At 53.9% G+C, this 17,445-nt stretch overlaps 1 protein-coding gene across 3 annotated transcripts in view; it reads left to right on the top strand.

Moving 5' to 3' along the window:
- Positions 1 to 1,323: 1,323 nt before the first annotated feature.
- Positions 1,324 to 17,445, top strand: part of SEMA4G (semaphorin 4G) — a 29,006-nt gene continuing 12,884 nt past the window's right edge. The window contains exon 1 of one of the 3 annotated variants that reach the window (XM_059851850.1): positions 1,324 to 1,430. The gene's annotated coding sequence lies outside the window, so the exon portion shown is untranslated. Of the gene's footprint in view, positions 1,431 to 6,640; positions 6,896 to 11,615; positions 11,763 to 17,445 lie in introns of those variants that run through there. The other 2 variants (XM_059851849.1, XM_059851847.1) reach the window with 2 other exon arrangements.

Below are 17,445 nucleotides of genomic sequence, written 5' to 3'. Positions count from 1 at the left end.
CCTGGCTGATGCTTTTTTCAGCCAGCGCTTCCTCGCCTTTGCAGTCAGGAATTTGAAAGGGAGTTTTTTATCTGGTAGCAAGAGCAAGGATGAGTGGTGAGCGAAGAAAAACATTTGCATCTTCCATCTTGATATTTTGATCTGTTTGGAGAAAGTCAGTCCTATGCTTTAAGGCTGCTTTTAAGTGGTGTTTGGATATGTTGTACTTTTTTGAATGCCTCCCTTGTTTCTGCGTGGTGAGATGCTGCTGATGTTTCACCTCCTTCAGCTTCCCTGCCACCTCCCAGTTCCCTGTTGGGAGGTCACAGGGGAGGGGATGGAAACTCCACTGGAATTGTTCCCTTCATTGTCATCAAAGCGCCTTTGCCATCAGCCTGGGGGCAAACCTAAAGCTTTTCAAGGCAGGTTTGGCCCGCATGGTGTGTAGGGGTGGATAAAGGGGCCATTTTCACACACCCTTGTCCCAGTGCTTCCCTTTGGGTTTGCATTTGCGGCTTAGGCTGCCTGAAGCCGGGAGAGCGATGCTCCTTCTCTCTCGCAGAGAGGAGCAGAAAGGGTAAATGGATTTGTGCTGCTTTTGTGCTGCGGAGAGTCCTTCACCCGAGCAGTGAGCGCTCTGAGCTGGGGCTGGGCACGCAGGCTCCGGGGCTTTGCCTCTGGGTTTCAGACTCTCTTCTCCCGAGGCTTGGTGAAACTCCTGGCTCTCGGAGCAGATGCAGGAGCAGAGGGTCCCCTTCCTCTCCGGACTGAGCGCCGGGCTGCAGCTGAAATAAAAACAATAGCTTCAAGCTGCCAGGGGCAGTGGTGGGGAGAGGGGGGCAAGGCATCCAGTTTCATGCTTTATTCACACTGCAGGCTCTTATAAAGGCAGTGTAAATCATGCAGAGCAGCCGTGGGCTCTGCAGACAGCATCGCTCAGGCTCTCAGACACAGTGATCTGCATGCTGCAAACTGAGCGTGTCCCCTTTGCCCTAACCAGGCTGCGGGGAGAGGCCTGCCAGGTGAGGATGCTGAGCTGCTGCACTGCATATCAGCTCTCCTTCACCTTTGTGAAGCGCTGCCTGCCTCCCCTGTGTACTAACCCATTTTTTCCCCCCAGTATTTTGTTCTCCTGCATTGTTATGGTAAGGTTTGCACAATGAAACGTGTTTTTCTCTCCAGTTGATTTTCTCTGATTAGCCCATTTTTCCTCTTGCCCTCATTCTGTTTTTCCCGCAGTATGCGAACGCCGTTTGCTGAGAAACTGTGTCAGCCTTCCTCTAATTAAGAGTCTGGCAGGAGGCAGCGCAACAGTAATTTTGGAGATGACGCTTCCAGTTTGGAGCTGACAGGGAGCTGAGGTGCTGCGGCAGGGGCTCGTGCTGGGGATGCGGGAATGTTCTCCGGCTGAGCAGGACAGGGGGACCCACAAGGAGCCTGGTGCAGGAGCAGTGAGTACCCCGGGTGCTTGGGTGTTTAAATTGTCCTCTTGAAAAGCAGCTGCAGGAATGGTTAAATTGGTGGTTATGTCACAGGTTTAGCCCTTTGTGACGGTGTCTCTGTGTGTGTGCGTGTAAAGGACAGGAATAAATTGTAGTGGCCCTAAGTCGGCTGCATCTCTCTGAAATAGTAGTAATGTTGGAAAGTAAGATGGAGAGCTCAACAATCAAATGGCCCGAAAAAGGGCAAATAAGGAGAAGCCATTCAATGGCGCTCTGTCATACGGCTTCAGACTCCATAGTTCTTTTATTAGCAGAAAAGCTCAAAGCAAACAAAAGGAGACAGGAGCTGGGGATCTGCTTGCCTCAGGATGTTGTGGATGCTAAAAGCTTAGAGGTTCAAAGAGCATTTTGTGGCAGAAAAATGCAGCAGGGGTCTGTGAAATGAAAGCCGTTCTCCCTGGCTGAGAAAGCTTCAGGCTGCTGATCCCTGGAGGGTGGAGCATGTGCTGGGGAAGATATCCCAGATGTCTGTCCCATTCCTTCACCCCCTGCAAGGTGCTAGGATTTGGTCCAGTGTTGTGTTAATGCCTGTATGCTTTATGTGAACAGCTGAGGGATTTCATGTCATCTCTCTAACTTTCCAAATAGTCCATCGTGTCCACCATTCTGTCTCTTCATCCACTCCTGAGACAGAAGTTGCTGTTGAAGGTGGTGCCAGACCTTGCTCTGAAGGAGCCTAGTGAGGTGTATGGGGTCAAATGTTTCATTTGGCTGAAGAAAACTCAGTGACATTTTTTGATCTTTCTAATGACCCTGTGAGTGAGACTAGGAAAACAAGTTGTGTGGTTCAGGAGCTCCAGCAGAACACAGCCAGCCACATGCCAGAGCTGACCTCCTTTCTCTCCCCTCCCACCCCGTCCACAGATGTTTGCAGCTAGGAAGAAGTACAAATAAGAGCAGATGAGGAAATTTTTTTTTTTTAAATCCTTCCTATGTGGTACCTCTAGAGCACAATTCAGCATTTTCCCTCTCTTCTTGCTGTGTCAGATTTGCCTCTTGGGGGCAACCTCACCCCACTCCGGCAGAGACCAAAAGGAGTTCAAGTGCTTGGGGGCGATGACTCACTGCGCATCTCTCTCTGCCTTTGCGTTATCTGATCATTTTTAGTAATCGAGGTCATAATTTGCTGAAAGGATTTTAGGATTTAAGCCGTCGAGGCTGATTGTTGGTGGCTTTTCAGAAACAATGTGATTGGCTCTTGAAGGTCTCTTTCCAGGCTTGGAGTCCTTCAAAGTTTTTTCCTGCCTTGGTGTCCTTCAGAGAGAGGAGGGTAGTATGGAAGGACATGTGTTTTGTGGTTCTGGTTTAATGGGTAGCACATAAATCTCTGCGAGGAAGATTTACAGTGTTCTCCTGGCTCTTTTGCCTGTGTTGGCTTGGACTGTCACTAAGCCTATCAGATAGTGCTGAGGACACTCTGACTTCTCTGGGGGAGAGCAAAATTACTGCTCCAGCTCCATTTCAGCCCTGAGTCCCCGAGCAGGCGTCTCGTACAAACCTCGTCCACAAAAAACCATTTGCATTTATTTAAAGGGCGTTGAGGTATATGATGGAATAAAGGAAGTATTATTCATGCTTCGTGCTGTGGTTCCTAATGGTACTTTACATGCTGATATGACCTACAAAGCTTGTTGTTTTGTGCCTGCAGTGCTCTGATGTTCTTCCTACCCTGAGGGTCAGAAATGACAAGAATAAATGATTGTGACGAGCGTCTTGCAAGTCCCTGCTCCCTCTCCTTGGAAGTGTCCTTGCCAGGGCACAGCTCAGTGGCCTTGCTAGCACAGGCAGCAGAGGGGCAGCATCCTTGTCTGGCCTGTGGGACTGAACAGAGTGATCTTCCAGTGAGATGTGAGGGCAAATCCATTTATCCATAGTCGTGTTTCACCTTCTCCCCAAAGCACAGGGATGCTGCTTGGGCTGGGCATGGGGCTTGGCCCAAGCTGAACACATGCAGGGCCCCTCCTCTGGAAAATACCAGGGAGGAGGCTGGAGCAAGTGAGGTTAACCATGGACCCCAAAGCATAGGGACTACTCCAAAGGGGAGTGCAGGGGCCTGCAGCCTGTGTCTGCCCAGTGAGGGACTGAGTCAGCCTTGCTGGGACAGCAGCTCCTGGCTCCAGCCAGCCTGGGCACTTGGACAGCAGCAACCACGCAGCTCATTAACCCAGCCCTCCGGCACTTGCTCTGCTGGCCTTGACACTGTCCTTCTTAATAGCTCCTCTTCTTTCCTTTCCTTTTTTTTTTTTTTTTTTTTTCCTTTTAATAAAGGTAAATTAGCTATATGGATATGCAGGGACATGAATCAAAGGAATTCAGCTGACTCTCGAACGAACCATTCGTACAGAGAAGTGCTAAAGCACCAGGACGTGATGGATGCAGCCCGCTCAGAAAACACCTAAGGACAAAAACTGCTTGTAAGGCATCTCGCTGCAGCCTCCAAAAATCTGATTATGTAGGGGGAGGAAAAAAAAATCAGGTTTTGGAATACATTAACTCAGTTGAACAGCACAGAGAGAAGGTACCAGCAAGAAGCAAATCAATTCCTGAAGGCTGCTGGGAAATTTCACTGAATTGAAGCTTCAGTGTAAGGCTGGCTGCACTTAGAAGAGTTATGTTTCACCTGAAATATTTAACACTGGGCATTTGAAGTGCTCTGTGTGTCCAAAGAGCCCACCAAAAATATGCTTACGAGGAGATTTTAGAGGAACCCTGGGCTCATGCCATGCTGTTGATGGGTGAACCCAGATATTCACATTTGGTTTTTTTGGTGGGTTTTTTTTTTTTTTTTTTTTTTTTTTTTTAAGAAAAGCATGGGAAGGGTAAGTCACTCTCCTCCATCACAGGGAAGCAAAAATTACCATGTAATGAATGCTGGTCTGCTTTTGGGACATGTGCTGACAGATCTGTTGTTAGGAGGGAGATGTTTCCATAGCAAAACCATCATCATAAATGGCACTGTAATGCAGCAGAGATGCTGTGGTGGCCCTGGGAACCATCTTCCCGGACCATTCTGAGCATCCTTCCAGGGAATATGGGAGAGTGATGGCAGGGGGGATCAGAGCAGCTCATGGTGATGCTCCCTACAGCACTGCCATAGCACCAGGGCTCTGCTGGCAAGGCTGTCAGCTCAGCGTTTTTCAGTCCTTTCCCACTTCAACAGAAAACTACAGCAAAAGGCAAGCTTGAAATAGCTCATTTTATCTCTGCAGACAAACAACTTGCTTTGAGCATCATTGTCACTCAGCCTAAATTACTTTTAGATGTTTTTAATGACTGGGTAACGTTTTTCAGCTGTTCATTCTGCAGCACCCTGCTGAGGGACAGTCCATCTGTAAAGACCAAGGACTCCAATATTGTGGTTGCTCTTCCTGACATTCATTTGGCTTTATTATTTGATATGTGATTCCTGTGGCAGAGATGTTTTCAGCTAAATTTACAGCTACAAGCTCTTTTCTTTGCATAAAGGGGGATCTGTCTCCAAAAGGGCTGGAAGGGTGGCTATGCATGTACCAGTGGAAGGTCAGGGATGTAGAGGAGAAACTCTGGGAGATTGAAGGTGACAGTCCAAATCCTGTCTGCACTGAGGGTGACATTACCCTTTGGGCTGGAGGGATTATAGCCCATCATTTGTTACTTCCACCTTGCACTTTACTTGTAATGCACAGCACAGGGAGCTGTGACTTGCAAAATGATCCCACCGGGGCCATGGTTTGTGACATCAGCCATGCAGGTCTCTTGAGTCCCTCTTTCCAAGGCAGGCACAGCTTTTGCATTCATTTCTAAAGGCAGCTTCTAAGCCACTCGCCCTCACCATCTCTGGCTTTTGCAGTGCTTCTAGGAGACTGTATTTTTAAATCCTAGCTCATAAATTTTGGAAGCTACTTTCCTTCCCCACCCCCTCGCCCCTATCAAAGTGTCAGAGCTGAAGAAAAACTGCAAGAGTGATGGATGTGCCCAGCTCTGCTTGCCAGGGCTCTGCTGTGTGGGGGGGTTATTTACTGCACTGCTGGGGTTGTTTCTTCTTTGGTGGCAGAGACAGCAGTGTAGGGGTTCGGTGCCTGGGAAGGAGGGGTAGGATGCCCACAGGTTATCCAAGCATTTGGCTGGAGAAGGCAGGGCTGGGAGAGAGGTTGCTTGGGCACAGTGACACAGAGAGGAAAAAGGTGAAGCCATGGGGACATAGATCCTGTCTAGTGGCTTGGCCCAAAGTGTGGATGCTGGGGGCCATAACACCTTCCTGTCTTCAGCTCTGGGGGGTGCAGGTCGGCTCACCCAAAAGGGCAGCTTTTAATAGCCACCAGTCTTATCCCCCCCCTCATGCAACCCCAGATATTTGTGTTACTGCTCCAGGCAGTGTGTGGCAGGGACCTGACCTGCCATGCAGGGGAAACATAGGGTCTGTGCCTCACTGCAGAAAGAGACACCCCTGTGCTCCCTGGCCAGGTTGGAGCCTGCCTGTTCCTACTGGGGCAGAGGGGTTGTCCAGCCCAGCAAATCAATTCTCTTGGAGCTATGCCTCTGTCTCTTCCCTGTCTGCAGCCACCTTTGTCCTGCTCCTGCCCCAGAGATGGGACAAAACCCCACAATGAGCTTCAAAACTCCGTTTTCTAAGGGAACTCCCAGCGCCTGCTGGCGTTTCCCCCCATGCTGCAGGAGCATCCCAAAGCAGTTCTGCCTGGTTGAAAGGCAGGTCAGGACCCTGCCCTCCCGCAGTCTCACCAGCCCTTCCCCGAGGGCACGCTGCCGACAGATCCGGAGCCAGGGATCCGCTGCCTTAGAGAGGTTTGCAGACAAGCAAACCAAACCAAACCTGCCAGCTCGCTGTGCGAGCGCCTGTCCTCCGTGAACTCCCGTGCGTCTCTTGCAGCCGGGCTTGTGGGAACGGATCGGAGGCTGCTGTGACTCAGCTGCTTCTCTCTTGAGAAAATCTGCCCTGGCACGGTGCTTGGCTCTGCGGCTGGGGCTGCTGGCACCTGGCAGCCTTCATCAACAAATGGCCTCGGGCAGAACATCCCAATTTCCACTGCCAAGCATTTATGGGAGGAGAAATGCAGCATGTGATCTTGCAGGAAGTGGAGGCAGCAATTCTGTGCTCTACTGAGCTGGGGGGAAAGTCCCATCCCTCCCTGAAGCTGAGCCTTGGGCTGGAGGGGCTGCAGCACAGGCTGGCTCTTCTGGTCTGCCCCTGCCTTTTTCCATGTCCTTATAACTTTCTCAGACAAATTCTTCTGCAATTGTAATTTTCCCTGCTGGCTCTCAGCCTGAAGAAACAGTGGTTTGGAAAGTTTGCTCAATGACTTGAAGGGAAGAGGCTCTGTGCGCACTGGGATATTTTTTTTCCCGGGGCTAATCTGTGGAGCATCTCACTTGGCTTTATGAGTCCGTGATGCTCTCAAGAAACAAAGCCAAGCCTGGTGAGTGTGTACTCAGCTGCTGGGAAGCCCCAGGTGCTGCTGTCTGAGTCCAGGCAACACCATGTGGTCTTTTCTGTTCCTGTGCTCCACACAGATGTGCCAGCCTGGAATCTGCGCGGGCTGCTCCTGTGGGGGGAAAAGGAGACTGATGAGGTGGTGGGTGCTGGAGCAGAAGACTCCCTGTGGTGTGGGGCTGGTGTGCTCCCCATGGGGCTTTTTTTTCCATGGAGCCAGGTAAAGCAGCAGTCCAGGTCTGACAGGGTAGCTGAAGGATGGAGGGGCCTGGAGAAAGGCTGTTTTGCTTGTTGCTTGCTCATGTCAGAAGGGGAAAGTACCCGTTTTTCCGCTGGTGGTTTTGCCTTTATAACAAGCCTCTCGCTGCGGTGTGGGCTGGCATGGCCTTAGCCTGAGTTTCACAACTCCTTTGTGGGTTTCATAAAGCCCCAGTGGCTGGAGCACCGTGATTTTGTAACTCCCAGCTGGCCTTTAAACCAGTCTGGAGAGGAGCTTGAAATGGTTGGATGCCTGCTGCCTCTCGGACTACAGAGGCTGGCAAACCAAATCCCAGATCTGAAGTTTTATCTCAGTTTTCTTACCTCGGGCAAGGGAAAGACAGGCTGCAGGTACTGCTGAGCAGAAGCCAGGCCTGCCTTAGGAAGCAGTTTCCTACCAAAGGCTGGAGATCCTGGTCAACCCCATGGGTTTGATACGTACCAATGCCCTGCTAGTGCTGCAATCCCAAAACAGAACCCTTTGTGACTTGCTGCTCCCATAGTGTGCACCCTGCCAGTGTATTTCTAATTTAATCCTGGCTGCTATTTGATCCTGCTAAGTTGTTTGTCTTTACACCTCTCTGATCCATAATGAAATCCTCTGTCTGACTAAACCTGGTTTCCAGTAGTGGGAGAGGGGACATAGAGCAGTGGGGAGTGTGGGGGTCTTCTGACAGTCACCCTGGACACCCCTGTGCGTGGGACATCCACTAAGGCTTTGGTTGTGCCGGATCAGCCTGAGAGGGGGCAAGAGGGCTGGGGGCTGGCACCTTTTGGGACTGCAGGCAAGGTGAGGGTCCCTTGGGGCTCAGGGTGACTGTTGGTGCCGAGCTACAACCAAGCCAGACAAAGGTTCATCCCCAGCAGACCCTGAGGCACTTGAGGCAGAGCAGTGTCATGCATTAAGCACCCTGAATCATGTTGTTGTGGGCTCTGAGGGGTCTGCACGTCCCTCCAGGAAGGCTGAAGGCCGGTGGTGGCTGGGGAAGTGCCTCTGGCAGGGAGCAGCTGCTGCCCCGGGCGCTGAGCTGCAACCTGAGTGCGGGCAGGTCGCCGTCTCCCAGCTCGGGGCGAGCGCAGCAGGCGTGCTGGGAGAGCTGATCCGCGCTAATCCCATCAATATTTCACGGTGTCGTGGCCCTGTTATAATTCCTCGCATCATTTGGGATGCCGGCTGGGATGGGGGTGTGGTGCCAAGTGAAACATGAGAGCTGCCATGGCTTTGCCTTGCCTCCCTGGGCATCAGGGGGGAGAAAGGGGCTGTCTGTGAGCTTTTCTACTGGCTGCCACAGGTAGAGTTGTGTGGCAGAAACAGGTGAACTCAAAAATTCTGGCTCTTGGCATCTGCCTGGTTTTGCCATGTGCCGGAGTGGTGGGGCTGGGCTGTGCTGGGTGGCTGGCCTATGCACGGGTGGGGCTGTGACATGGCAGAGCCTGCTCTACTGACAACAAGAGGAAATTAAACAGTAACCAGTCTCTGGGCTGGTGATGAGGGCACGAAAACATTTCCTTTTCCTAAAGGCTGTTTGGAGTAACAGGGAGAGAGCACTACAGACAAAATCAGGCATGGTTTTGTGGAGGGGGGTTTCCCAAGGCACCATGTCGTGACTCAAAGGGTCCCCCTACTTTGGGCTGGCCCTTGGGCTGGGATAGGAGTTGTAGGGCTGTAAATCCTATGAGGAGCAGATGATGGAGCTGGGGTTGTCTAACCTGGAGAAAAGGATGTTCTGGAGAGACCGTGTCACTCTCTACAATTGCCTGAAAGGTGGTTGTAGCAAGGTGAGGGTCAGCATTTTCTTCCAAGTAACAAGTGATAGGACAAGAGGAAATGGCCTCAAGCTGCACCAGTGGAGGTTCAAGTTGGACATCACGAAGAATTTATTCTCTGTAAGTGTTGTTAAGTATTGGAATGGGCTGCACAGGGTTGGGGTCACTATCCCTGAAGATGTTCAAGAATCGACTGGACATGGCACTGAGTGCTGTGGTTTTGTTGACCAGGTTTTTTTTGGTCAAAGGCTAGACTCAATGATCTTGGAGATCACTTCCAACCTTAATGATTCTATGGTTCTAGAGCTGCTCCAATAGGAAATTCCCCTTCCAGCACCTTCCTGGCTCTGGACTAGGGTTGAAGCAGGAGCCAGACCTCCCTGCTTGGCAGAACCAATCCATGGATATGAGAAATTCATGTACAGGAGAGGGTTGGGTCTGTTTGGGCTCCTGCTGCCTGGAAAAGTGCCTCTCTGACTCTTGGGAAAGCCATGCAAAGAAGAGGAAGGTCCTGGCCTTCAACCTCTTGGAGCCCTAAATTCCTTCAGTTAATCTCATGGGGGCAGCAGAGCAGGCAAAGCTCTGAAAATAGATCTGTTTCCAGCTGCCAATGACTCGTGTTAATTAATTAAAGCCTCGCAAGCTCAGGCCTGTAAAAGCCCAGTGCTGGTCGCGCCAGGCTCGGCTTGCTCTGCACTCACGCACTAATTATCCTACTGCAAGGCCAGCAGCTAACGAAGCTCCAATTTGTGCTGGGTTCGGCTTCCAGCCACGTGGGAGGCAGGGAGTGCTGTTGCAGGATGGGATGGGCACAGTGCCCTGGGTAAGGGGGAGCTTCGGGCAGCGCTGTCCCAGCCCTGGCACCCCCTTCCCCAGCACTCATGGACCAGGTCTCCCCATAAGTGGCCCCACAGACTCCAGCTGTGCCTCTGCTAAGGTAGGGAATGGGGTTTGGAGAGGATGTGGAGGACCAGCTGCCACCTGAATACCCCAAACCTAGGTAAGACAGGCTGGCCAAGAACATCCCTGCCTGGCTCCTGGTGCATGGGCCTCCCACTTCCACAGGGTGGGCAGAGGGGTGAGGCAAGGTGAGGCGTGGAGGAGACGCTGGGGTTTTGCCCAAGGACAGGAGGAAATGGTAATTAGCCTCTGGAGCACAGAGGAGGCAAGGGCGGGAAGGCAGGGAGTGCTCCAGCAGGTGGGTAGCGTCTGCTCTGAGAGTGGGGACAAGGAATGGGCCTTGGGAAGTGTGTGCAAGGGTGACAGAACCACCTGCCATCAAGAGCACTAGGATGAGTCCCTTCTCAGCTGAGACCCATTGGTGGGTGAGGGCTGGGGGGATTCAAACCTCTGTTACCCTCCCTCCCACCTACAGTGTTTGTAGGAGGTAGGATCCTGGCAGTCAGAGGCCCTGAGAATGGCGTGTTAGTGAGGCTCCCCTCAGGAACACCCTGGCCCTGCCATCTTTACTGATCCTTAAGGTCCAGAAGGTGGTGGAATCTCAGCTAGGGCTGACCCTCATTCCCAAACAATGCTCAGCAACTGTAGCACAACCTGCTCAGCCCTATGCCTTGCTATGGGTCTGGCTCCAGGTCTGCAGGGTGTGAGGTTGGGGTGGTCTTTGTCCCCTTCCTGGCGACCTCACCCCTGGGGTGGGCTGGTGTGGAGGGGATGAACGGGCATCCAGAGGTGATGGTGCTGGAGCTGGGCACCACACGACTTTGTAGCCACAGGCTGGCATCACCCGGCCACCCTGCCAGCTCCAGGAGAGCTGTAATTCAGCATACACAGGTACAGCATTTCCCCACCTCCTGCTCCAGCTGATTTCCAACTGCCCTAGATCCAACCTGCTGATTACACACAATGTTGGCTCAGAGTTTGGTTTTGGGAGGCCTGCTGCTGCTGTGAGGGTTGAGGAGGGAGGGTTGGCCAGGTGCTGGAAGCTTACGAAAGAAAAGCAAACACAGGCCTGGACCTGGCAGCTCCTCCACATGGGGAGGAGCTGCAGAAGCCACCCAGGATAAAAAGGCTCCACACAGGGCCTCAGAGAAACCATTACCTGCCTGTGTTTCCAAACAACCTTCCACCATGCATGAATGGCGAGACGTGCTGAGAGCAGGGAGAAGATGGGGCACGGCGCCTGACTCAGGCATGCAGTGCAGGATGCTGGGCTGACTTTGAGGAGCAAGACACCTTAGTGGGCACCATGGCACTGGCGAGGGGCTGTGCTGTGCTGACACTGGTGCCTCTGCCTGGGGGCGTTGGTGTGATGGTAAAGGTAGCGTGTGCTTGCTGTGCTGGCAGAGTAGAATGGCACTTATCCGTGTTCAGTCATGCTTTTTCATAGCACTATATCCACAATATCAGCCCTTTGCCTCTCTGACTTTGCAAAGGGAATTCACACGGGCTTTTGGGCCCTGCATCACCCAAACCACCTGTGCTGAGCGAGCCCCCGGCCCACTCAACATGTAGGGGGCCGACCTGGGCCTGCACGGTAGCATCCCGTCCCTGCCTGCCGCGACTCTGCCGAGGGACATGCTGCCACCTGCTTCCACGCAACGCAGGCAGGGGCGGCCCTGCTCCGCTCCCCTCCTCCTCCTCCTCCTCCTCCTCCTCCAGGCGGCCCCACGCTGCGGGCCGGGCTGGCGGCCCCGCGCTCGGCGCTGCCGGCAGGGGGCGGTGCGGGGCCCGGCGCGGCTCGGTCCGCACGGCGGGGCCGCGCACAGCCGGGCTGCGCTGCGAGCCGAGCCGAGCCGAGCCGAGCCCAGCCGAGCCGAACCCTGCCCTTGCCTGCCGTGCCGCCCGCACCTGCTACGCCACCGCACCAGGCAAGTACCGAGGGGACACGAGCAGCCCGGCCGGGGCGGGCGCGGGTCCGCAGGCCAGGGGGTGCTGGGTTTGGGCGCCGCGTCCGCGGGCAGGATCCGGGAAGCTGGGTCGTGCGCTGGGTGCGGGTACTGCGTGCACACGGCTGGGGCCGGGTGATCAGCCCACGGGCAGGATCTGGAGTGCTGGCTGCGGGCGTTGAATCGCTTGGTGGGTCCTGGGGTGCTGGCTCAGGGTCGGGTCTAGGTCTGCAGGTAGGGTTTGGGGCGCTGGATCCCAGCTGCTGAGTCCGCAGGCAGGATTAGGGGTGTTGAGTCTGGCTGCTGTATCCACAGGCAGGGTTGGTTGTTGGAGTGCCGGGTCTAGGCTGGGGTCCACAAGCGGGGTTTGGAATGCTGGTTCTGTCTGCTCGGGTGCTGGATGAGTCCAGAGGCAGGTTCTGGGGTGCTGGGTGTGCGTGCTGCTCACAGGAAGGGTCCAGAGAAAGAGGAGCTGGGCTCTGACCTGCTGTGGTTGAAATCCAGCGAATAACGCATTTGGGGAAACGAGGGCAGAACCTCGGAAGCGACAGGGAAAGAGATTCAGGGAGGTCTGATGCAGGTGAGGATTTGGGGGTGATAAGCAGGAGGGGAGGTGGGATATGCTGGATGTAGTGGCAGTGCAGGAGCTTTCTTTGGGGTGTGAAGCGAGGTGGGTCTGGGTGACCTGGGTAGGAGTGATGGGGGAACATGCTGGGGGTGTGGGGGAACACGATGCTAGGAGTTGCAGACAGACAGGGCACCGGCTCTGGGCAGGGAGGGCTGGATACTGCCCTTTCCTTCCCCACAGGCTGGGGGAATCAGGGGTCTGTAGGGATGAGAACTGCTGGGGGTGTTTGGGAAGGCTGAGCATTACCTGGGGTCAGCTGGTGTTTCAGATGGCTGGAATGAGGTACTAAACCTCCTGCAGGTGGTGCAGTGCAATCCCTGCCCCCTCTCCTTTCCTTTGGAAATCAGGGGGTGGTCATGGAATGTGGCTTGTCTGAGCCTTGACTCGTCGAGATTCATCTCCTTGGGATACATTGCTGTGGGGGCTGCAGATAGCCCCAGGCAAAGCAGACCAGCCAGTGCTGGGGACTTCTCTGCATCTTTGTGCCAATCTAAAGGTAGAAAGTACCTGCAGCACTGGAATTTGGGGCTCTCTTTGCTCTCTCCATCAGTGCCCAGGTGGGCCAGTGACTTGTGCCTGGCCTTTAAACCAAGAGTGTGAAGTGGGAGGGGGAACCATGAAAAGGTTCTTAGAGTGCCAAAAAGCCCAGTCTCCTCAGATAAAGAGGCTTCCCAAAATGGATGAGGAGTGCAGTTCTGCTTAGATGCAGGGAAATTATTAATAACAACAGCGGCATTTTTGGTGCTAGCTGGGCTGCCACTGCGGGCTCTGGCTGCTTTGCTTCCCTCTGTGGCAGGTGCTGGTTGGGGCCCCCCCACCTGAACCCCAAACCTGGGCAGGGTGACCCTGGCAGCCGCAGATGCTGCGTGTGTGCCCTGCAGGACAGGTCTGTGCTTCATCTTGGTTTGGCCAGGCTTGCTCTGCCCAGAGGGATGAGGGGCAGGGAGCTGCCCCCCAGCAGGAGAGATCCGTATCAGGACTTTGTTTTTGTGTTGCAACCTGAGGGGGAAAAAAACCAACCCAACAAATCCAAACCACCCTTTCAGCTCCTGCAGATGAGGCTTTGTTCTCCCCCCCTGCCTTTTCCAGCATCTATTTGAACATTTCACCACTTTACCCACCAGGAATGCAGCGGGTTTGCTGGAGCTGGGAGGTTTATTCAGCAAATCTGGCAGGTCATGTGCCGGGATAAAGCATGCAGGTGTGCTTAGCAAGGCTGGCGAGGGGGCCTCTGCCGGCCCCGTGCAGGAGGGCAGCAGTGGGTGCAGGGAGACACGGTGCCAGCCTCGCCTGGCCGCGTGGGGGGAATTTCCTTGCACTTGCCCGCCGGCTCTGCTTGGCATCTTGATGAGACTTGTTGGGAAGCACCTCATGTGATGGGTGGTTTTGTGAGAGGGGCCCATCCTGGGAACCTGCTGTCTCTCAGAGGGGAGAGGTGATGCCCCCAGACTTTTTTATGTACCCCGCCCCCCCAGCCATTCCTGGCTGGCTGTGCCACCAGCTCCTCATGATTTACAAGCATGAGGGCTCTGCCACAGCAAGGTCATCACCAAACCCACCCCCTCCTTCCTTCTGGGGCCTGAGCTCTGCTGTTCAGAGACCAAGGGGGCCCAGGGTTTCAGGCACCAGGTAACCTGTGTGGGGGCCGGGATGCAGCTCTGTGATTCAGGGTGTGCCCTGGGTTCTGCTTTTCTTGTTGCTTAAAGATCCCTCTAGGTACAATCCCACCTCCGTTACCTGACAGAGGGCGACTGTTTGCCTGTTGCAAAGCCCAGCCCATGTAAATAATGTGGGGATCTGATTTTGGGGCAGCAAAGCTGGCGGTATGCAAACAACTGTGGGAAAGGCCAGATGTTACTGCTTTGTGCTGTGCAGTTTTGAATGCAAAGTGGAATATCAAAATTGGGTTTGACCCCGAATTGAAGCTTTGTTGGAGGGAAAGCAAAGGAAACAAGAAGATGCTGTTGAAACTGGAAGCCCTAAAACTGCTCCCATCATCTGGTTTTGCTGGACTTTGGAAAAGAAAACAGTTTATCTTTGGAATAAATAAAAGGGAGAGGAGCAGGCTTGCAGCAGAAAGCCCCATGTTCACTGCAGACAAGCTGGGTTGTGCTCCACCTCTTGCCCCCGCTTCCAAGGGGACCCCAGGTTGTGTGGGATTTCTGAGCCTCTGTTTCCCCTTGGGAAAACCCTGCACCGTCCCGACGGTGGGAACCCCAGGCATTGCCAAAAAACATCTTTGAAACTCAAACCTGGCTTTGGAAAATAACTGGAAGACAAACCGGCTCTAAACAAACACCCAAGTTAATTCCGTGTCTTGCATTGTATGAGCCCAGTGAAATGAAACACAGTGCAGCCACAGGGATGGGCAAATGGATTCAGATGTTTTAAAAAGCCCTGAAATCTGCTGGCTTTGAGATGTCCTTTTACATTTAGCGTTGGGATTTTTTTCTTGTTTTCTTTCTAATTGTTCCTGGGAATTTAATTCTACAATTATTTTGCTGCTTCTGCTGAGGAGACAATGTGCTTCAGCCACAAAGCCTTTGAAGGCTGAATTGCAGATCACATCCAGTGCTGAGCCACTTGGATGCAGACGCCCCCTTGCTGGGAGAATTTGCTGTGATGTGGAGGGCTGTCTGTCTGTTTGTTTGTCCAGGCTGCCGAGGGGCTGCCGGCCGGCGGTGAAGCTTGTCATGCTGCAAATGAAAAAAGGATGGAGCATGTTGGGGTTTGGAGGTGATGTTGCTAGCACCAAGCTTGCCTAATGACGGAGGAGGTGGGAGCCCCAGGGATCAGCATCCCGTATCTCAGGGCTCAATGGCTGCACTCTGCCTCCCCCGTGTCCTGGATTGGAGCGTGAGAGTGAAGTCAGAGAGAGGCCACAAAGTCTCGGCACCATCCGGTTTCACTTCCCGGTTGTTGCCCGACTCCCTGCTGTTCTCTCAGGTGCTCCCAGGCTGTGGGGTCAACCCAGGGCTGCTGCTGTGGTGTTTCGAGCACAAAGCGGAGAGATGTGCTGTGTGAAAGGGAAAAGCCAGAGAGACTGTGTCCTCACGGCTGTCCTGCAAGAGCTAATGGTCTCCAGCATGTGAGGAATTGTTCCTGTGAGGGGAGTTTTGCTGCTCTGTCCAGGGGTTCTGTCTCTGGGCTGGCTGTGGCATCCCTTGGTGCTCTTGGTCCAGCCACTGAGCTGCAAGGGTTTGCCCTTCAGCCTCCTCTCCTTGCACCCTTCCAGACCATCTCCTGCCAAGGCCTCTGGATCCAGGCAAGGAACTGTTTCAGCCAACAGACTGTGTTGGTGGGTTTTCCATTTGGGTGGGCAGTGGTAGAGTGATCTGTTCTGCTGTCCTGGGCACTGTGCTCTTGCTGTCTGCTTGTGTCGTGTCATGAGCAGCTGGAGCAGAGCTGTCCCTGTGCCTGGCAGCCATGGCACGGGGGCAAGAGAAGCTTCCCTTATTTTCTCAGTTGGACTTTTTTGGGTGGGTTTGGATGGGAATGGCTGGAGAGCTCTCATGGGGACTTGGCACTGAGCTCTGTTGCTGCCTGGCAGCCCCTTTGAATCTCCTGCTTCACATCAGACCCGACCTGATGGAGGAGAGGAACAAGTTCTTGTGAGATTAGTGAAAACAGGGAGCTTGGGAGAAGCTAACACACCCTGATCCCTGCAGCCCTGCAGGGAGGACACCATGTATCCCTGCCCCTTGTGGGGTGGGCAACATTCCCCACAGGAATGCAACAGGGGGATGGTAATAAAGGCATGGTGCTGGGGGGGTGGGGGGGCAAATCTGTCGGAAACTGGGCTGTTGTTAGTTTTATTGCTGACTGCTCAGCTTGTCTTTCCAGGGATGTTTGGCTCCTTCCAGCACTGGGGCCCCTTAAACTGTCCAACATCCCCGACTGTCCCTACTCTCTCTCCCATCCATCACTTTGCTACTTCACATGTCTCCTCCCTGCCGTGACATTTCTGGGATCAGAGCTGGGTGCTCTCCTCTGCTGGTGTCTGGTGGGGACTGCTGTGGGAATTTGGAGCCTGTTCCCATGGCCTGCAGGAGCCTCCCACCCACCTCCCTGGCTCCATGATGGCTGTGCTCTGCGTGGGGGCTTTGTGTCGGGAGCAGGGCAGGATACTCTGTGAGAGGAGCTGATGTTGCAGCTCTTCCTCCCCTTCTCTGTGCCCAAATCCCAAATTTGGGTAAAGGAGAAGTACATCTGCTTCCTGAATGGCGGAAGCTCTGGTGTGTGTCTGCTGAAGCACCTCAGGGTCACGCATGGTTTTGTTTAAAGAAAGCAAAAATAAACCCAGGGAGGGGCTCCCAGGAGGTCACTGTGCTCCTTCTCTCCCTGACCCAGCACGGGTCCCCTCTTCCTGGAGGGCATTTGGCAAGTTTGCATTTTTTTCTTGTGTTGTTGACAAAAATCCTGTCTGGTTGAGAAATATCTGTGCAGCAGCTCCAGCTCAGTCCCACGGGTCAAATCCTGCCCCTGCAAATCTGTGCCGGGAACAGTGGCTTGTTTTGGGCTGGCCTTTGGGGGTGCTGCCACGGGGAACCCATGTCCTTGCAGGGCAATCTGGGCTTGAGGCCAGGAGCAAACTCCTTGAACAAATGGATGGACACTCTGGGCTTGGGGTGGATCTGATGTTTTATTATTTGCTGGTTGGGCTCTGCAGCAGAAGCAAAGTGCTGGAAGTTCGTCAAGGGCTGAATTAAAGTTGCCTGGCAACCTCCATCCCGGCTCCTCTTCCCACATCTCGCAGGATTTCCCACCCAAGGTCTGCCGCCTCCAGGGAAGGGGGGCCCAAAATGCACTGCGCTCACATCCAGGCTGGGGCCAGGCTTGTCTCCCTTCCCATAACTTACTGGCTGTTCCCACGCCTGGCAGCCCGGAGCTCTCCCCACCTCATCATCCCCTGGGGCAGGTGCCTTTCCCTCAGCCCGTGCCAGGAACGGGTCGGGCTGTTTCAGCTGAACCCCTTGAGCGGGTCTCCTGGAGGGTGGAACAGTTCAGTGACAGTGGGAATGCGGCAGTGGGCTGCAG

This window comes from Haemorhous mexicanus, chromosome 7 (genome assembly GCF_027477595.1).
Source record: "Haemorhous mexicanus isolate bHaeMex1 chromosome 7, bHaeMex1.pri, whole genome shotgun sequence".
NCBI lineage: Eukaryota > Metazoa > Chordata > Aves > Passeriformes > Fringillidae > Haemorhous > Haemorhous mexicanus.
This window is presented reverse-complemented; position numbering and strand designations above follow the sequence as displayed.